This window comes from Myotis davidii, unplaced genomic scaffold, assembly GCF_000327345.1.
Source record: "Myotis davidii unplaced genomic scaffold, ASM32734v1 scaffold244, whole genome shotgun sequence".
In the NCBI taxonomy this organism is placed as follows: Eukaryota; Metazoa; Chordata; class Mammalia; order Chiroptera; family Vespertilionidae; genus Myotis; species Myotis davidii.
In genome coordinates, this window is record NW_006294993.1 from 728,309 (window position 1) to 733,432 (window position 5,124).

Consider the following 5,124-nt stretch of genomic DNA (forward strand, 5'->3'; position numbering starts at 1 on the left):
GGGAGACACTGGTGCTTTTTAGATTCCAAGCTGGGAAGCAGCCACCTCTCCCCTCCCCCTGGTCACAGCGCCTGTGCGGCACAGTATCTGCAGCGGTTCTCAACCTGTGGGTCGCGAACAATGAAAATACATCCTGCACATCAGATATTTACATTACGATTCATAACAGTAGCAAAATTACAGTTATGAAGTAGCAACGAAAATAATTTTATGGTTGGGGGTCACCACAACATGAGGAGCTGTATTAAAGGGTTCGGCATGAGGAAGGTTGAGAACCACTGGGTCACTAATGGGTGTGTGGAAGGGAGTGCGGTCCGAAGGGGAGACATGGTCCGATGTCACATTTCTGCAGCACTTGGCTTTCAGAACTTGTGCTACCAGAAACGGGCCAAGATGGCACAGAGCTGGCCTCTCCCTCTGGCAAGAGTGGGGGCAGGGTGGTGGTGGTGGGGGGGACACAGGCAGCTGGGCGGGCGCTGTCCGTGGTGCTGAGGGCAGGGAGGCCCAGGGCCTGAGGGGTGTGGTGGCAGGTGGAGGCTTCTGGCCCAGGAGGACACTTGTTTCCCCGAGTGGTCAGGGTGGCCTGGGGGCTGGACACAGCACCCTTCCCACAAGGTCTCACGGAACTGTGTGCTGGACAAGGGCTCCTGCCGTGGGATCAGACCCCAAGGCCCAGCCAGGTCCCCCTAATAGCCGGAGAGAAGGCACCCAGGCCCAGCCTAGGGCTGTGCTGGGCGGGGTCCCCTCTGTGCCGGGGAGGGTCCCACAGCAGGACTGTTTGAGGAGACTGCTTCAGGGACAGCCTGGCCGGTGACCCCAACCGGAGGGAGGGCAGGGTGGCCTCGCCAAGCCAGTGAGGCGAGAGCCACTGAATTCCCTCCTGCTCCATTCCTGGCAGGTGACAGGATGGTCGGCGTGGTGAGCACGATGGCTCTGACCCCTCCCAATTCCCAGCACCCTCGCTCCTGCCTGACCCACTCTGGTCATTTTTCCTCCTGGGGTCTCGCCCGCTGCAAGTGCAGAGGCAGCCCAAACACCTGGGTCCTCTCAGCCGGAGTGGACGGGTCCTGGCCAGGGTGGGGTGGATGCGTGGGGGCCCAAGTGAGCTTGGCCTCCCTGGTGCCCACTTGACAGGCCTCTATTCATCCCTCCGCCCACCAATCACCCAGCCATCGCTCCGCCCACTCACCCACATTCTCTCACTAACACATGTGCACAGCCACGGCCCAGAGCCAGGCACTCTGTGCGGAGCCCTCATGACCGCACACTCCAGGTGGGGGCGAGGGGAGGCCCCTGGAAGACAGGCAGTATGATGTCGGGGTGAAGAGTCTGGGAAGGGAGAGGAAAGGGGGTGATGGGGCAGAAGTGAGGGGCTAGAGACCACATCTGGAAAGCTCAGTTCTGAGGGAGCCCCACGCCTGGCCTGGCCTCCCTTGGCGGTATTTGGGCTTTGAAGGGCTGTGGCTGACCCAGGGAAGAAATGGAGGAGCCTCGAGGGCAGTGTGGTCAGTGGGACGAAGGTTTGGGCGGGGCAGGGAGGGCCATCCCTGTCCTGTAGCTGAGGCCTGGGTGAAAGGTGAAAGGACACGCAGGACCCTGCCTCCCAGCACCACAGAAGCCCCACTGGTCCTGGCGCTGCTGGCCTCTCCTCCCTCCCAGGCCGGCCTCCCCTGGTCCTCACATGCTTCCCCCACATTCTCTGTGCGGCTTGGACTGGGCACCCAGCCAAAGCTCCCACCTTTAATTCAAATCCCTGTTTATGTCAAGAGCTGTTACCATGGAAATGTCCTTGGGACAGGGAGAGGGGGGAGAGGGCAGCAGCGGAGGGGGGGACGGGAGGGGGAGTCCTTCCCGCAGAGACATTTTGCACTCCAGAGGGGCCGGCATTGGCTGGGGGTGCATTGGGAGGGGTCTTGGAGGTGCTGCCTCCCTAGCCCCACTCCCATGATCACCCTCAGAGGACACGTCCGGCCACAAAGGCCGGGGGCTGGGGAGTGGAGGTGCCCACGCTCCAGAGTTGGTCTCATTTGCCTGTGAACCAGGGTTTCCTGTCCTGAGAAACGGGTTCAGGAGCAGCCAGGGAGAGGGCCTTGAGGTCTGGAGAAAGGCTAATTCAGAGGCTTCGATGACCACAAGGTTCCCCAAACCAGCAATTTCCAGGGGGCACAGGTGGGGAGAAAGGCCGTGCAAATTGATGAGTGAGGCCAGTGATGGGGAACCTATGACATGCGTGTCAGAGGTGACATGCAAACTCATTTTTTTGGTTGATTTTTCTTTGTTAAATGGCATTTAAATATATAAAATAAATATCAAAATATAAGTCTTTGTTTTACTATGGTTGCAAATATCAAAAAATTTCTATATGTGACACGGCACCAGAGTTAAGTTAGGGTTTTTCAAAATGCTGACACGCCGAGCTCAGAAGGTTCACCATCACTGAGCTAGGCCAATGAATCTAGCTGCATCAGCAAACCCACGTGAGGTCGGGCAGGAATGTGTGCGTGCACATGCAGGCAGTCCTGTGTCTGCTGGCGCCAGGAACAGCGGGTCTGCTGGCCTCGCCTGGCCCCCTGGCTGAACTCACCTGTGGGAATGGCCAGGAGAGCCACCATCCTGACTGCTCAAGCCAAAGTGAAGGGAAACAGCTCAGTGCCGGTCGCCTGTGGCTGCCGCAGCCCCTCCCTGTGCAGACTCCAGCCCAGGGCAATCCCAGCACCCACCAGGCCAGGGGTGAGTCCAGCCTGACTCTGCGGAGTCCTTGGGCCACATCAGCTCTAAGTCTGAGGCTCCCTGCAGCAGAGCTGCCTCAAGATAGTTGTCACAATGACAGGTTTGGAGACCATCGTCCAGGCTGATAGTCTCTGAAGGTGAGAGGCCAGAACCTGGAACTTAAGCAAACTCCCCTGGCACCTGCCTGAGTAACTGCCCATGTTCCCTGGGGCTACGTCCTGTGTGCCCCTTCCTCCAGGAAGCCTTCAGAGCTTGGCCCAGCTCCTCACGCACCTGTCTTTTCCCTGCCTCCAGCCTAACACTCATGGGAGCATTGAGGTTCACAATTACTATTTGGTTCTTTTTTTTATCTTATATGTCTCATTATCACTGTTTCAAAGTTTTTATTTTCTAATTCTGAAACATCTGTCATTTTTGGATCTGAATGAATCTAGCTGCATCAGCAAACCCACGTGAGGTCGGGCAGGAATGTGTGCGTGCACATGCAGGCAGTCCTGTGTCTGCTGGCGCCAGGAACAGCGGGTCTGCTGGCCTCGCCTGGCCCCCTGGCTGAACTCACCTGTGGGAATGGCCAGGAGAGCCACCATCCTGACTGCTCAAGCCAAAGTGAAGGGAAACAGCTCAGTGCCGGTCGCCTGTGGCTGCCGCAGCCCCTCCCTGTGCAGACTCCAGCCCAGGGCAATCCCAGCACCCACCAGGCCAGGGGTGAGTCCAGCCTGACTCTGCGGAGTCCTTGGGCCACATCAGCTCTAAGTCTGAGGCTCCCTGCAGCAGAGCTGCCTCAAGATAGTTGTCACAATGACAGGTTTGGAGACCATCGTCCAGGCTGATAGTCTCTGAAGGTGAGAGGCCAGAACCTGGAACTTAAGCAAACTCCCCTGGCACCTGCCTGAGTAACTGCCCATGTTCCCTGGGGCTACGTCCTGTGTGCCCCTTCCTCCAGGAAGCCGAAGCCTTCAGGCCCAGCTCCTCACGCACCTGTCTTTTCCCTGCCTCCAGCCTAACACTCATGGGAGCACCGAGGTTACAGGCCCCGGAGGACGAGCCGAGACGCAGAGGCACGGGGAGCAGCCTCCCCTGGAAAGCGTGCCACAGGGTGATGGGACAGGCCCACGTCACCTCATCAGCCAGTGACAAGCCCACTGTGCCCCACCTTCCGGACTGCCCGCTGCGCGTGGCGATGGCCGCTGCGTTGCAGGCGTTCTGGCATCGCTGTAGAGGCCCCGCTGGGCGCGCGGCTGGCTCTCACTAACAAAGGATTGAGAAGTGGGCTCTGCAAACTGGCGTCCGGCCGTCCCTTTACTCGTTCTGTGATAGTAGAGTCGGGGCTTCTCATCAAGACGGGAACGACGGGGCTGTGCACGCTCTCCCACTCGGGAGCCTCCCACTCGGGGTCACTAGCACCCGCCACCCTCCCTGTGACTGGGGCTCCGGCTGGTCTAACCCTGGGGTTTGCTGGCCACAGGCGGGGCCGGGGGGAGTGGTTCAGGGCCCTCCTCCTCTCCCTGGCACCCATTCAGGGCCTGTTCACCAGCTCCTGGTTCAGTCCAACTCTCCAAGCAGCTTGGAGAACATTCCAGTTCCTGGCGCAGAGCTGGCTCATGATGGGGCAAAGAGATGCCAGAGGAATCCAGGTCTGGCCCTGCCTGTGGGGCTCAGGTGGCTGAGGAGGAGGAGGGGTGAGGCGCCCTCCGTGGGGGACTTTGTCCTGCCTTTCAAAACAGGACAGAGACCAGACCAGGCTCAGGGTCTGTGGGTGGTGCGGGGAGGGAGATGGGTCGCTGCCCCCGAGGCTGCCCCAGGGCAGGCTCCTTGGGCTCCAGGGAGGATAGACCATGGGTGCCACCAGGACATGGTTTCATCAGGGGCCCTGGGACAGGCTGTGCCCTGGCTGGACGGAGGCCAGAGTGTAGACCCTGAAGACAGGTGGCCTGGTTTGGAATCCCACTCCTGACTGTGTGCCCCCGCCCATGGCTTCTCCTCTTTGCCATTTCCTCGCCCATTTGCAGGGATAAGCCTCGGAGTGAGGGCGGGTCTCAAGGGCCGGCCAGCACCCGGAAGCCTATGGACAGTGGGGGCCATCCTGCTGAGTCTGCGCTCAGGCCCAGCATGTGGAACTGTTGTCCGGGCCCAGGGCGACAGACAGACAGACGGCTGCAGGCGATGGGGAGAGGGCGGGGCTGCGGCGAGAAGCCTGCGGTTCACAGAGCACCTGGGCCTGGGTGGGGAGACCCAGGAGGACCTCGGACAGTCTGCCTTTTCAGGGTGGGGCGCCCGCGGGGAGGAGCACAGAGCCTCGCCAGTCCCTCTTTCTCTGCCCCCTCCCCGGGCCCCAAGTTTCCCTTTGGGGATCTTGGTCCCTCGTAGAGCCGGCGGGAATGGGGCCTCACGTTT